Source organism: Bison bison, unplaced genomic scaffold, assembly GCF_000754665.1.
Source record: "Bison bison bison isolate TAMUID 2011002044 unplaced genomic scaffold, Bison_UMD1.0 scf7180017864374, whole genome shotgun sequence".
Lineage (NCBI taxonomy): Eukaryota > Metazoa > Chordata > Mammalia > Artiodactyla > Bovidae > Bison > Bison bison.
In genome coordinates, this window is record NW_011494946.1 from 4129200 (window position 1) to 4129528 (window position 329).

Sequence of the window (329 nt, forward strand, 5' to 3'; positions counted from 1 at the left end):
TGGTCATAGCTTTTCCTCCAAGGAGTAAGGCTCTAGCTTGAGACCATCCGGTCGTCAGTGCCTATGGATGAGTTGGAAATTAACCAGTTATTTGTAGGTTTCCCTGAAGACAGTAGTTGAGAAGGGGACAGGCTTTTGAGTGGGAGGTGACCTGGAGGTTTTCTGCTGCGCCTAGTGGCGCGGGTCGTGGGCAGGGCGTGGTGGCCGGGTCAGTGGGTAGGGCGTGGTGGCCGGGTCAGTGGGTCTCTGATGCGCCTCCCCTTCTCTCTTTCCCAGCTGAGCTCCCTCGGGCCTCAGCCGTGAGGCTGGCCTCCCTCCGCGACCTGCCT

At 59.6% G+C, this 329-nt stretch overlaps 1 protein-coding gene across 8 annotated transcripts in view; it reads left to right on the plus strand.

Annotated features, from left to right (window-relative positions):
• Positions 1-329, plus strand: part of RFTN1 (raftlin, lipid raft linker 1) — a 220955-nt gene that overhangs the window by 82990 nt on the left and 137636 nt on the right. The gene's annotated exons all lie outside the window — the stretch shown is intronic.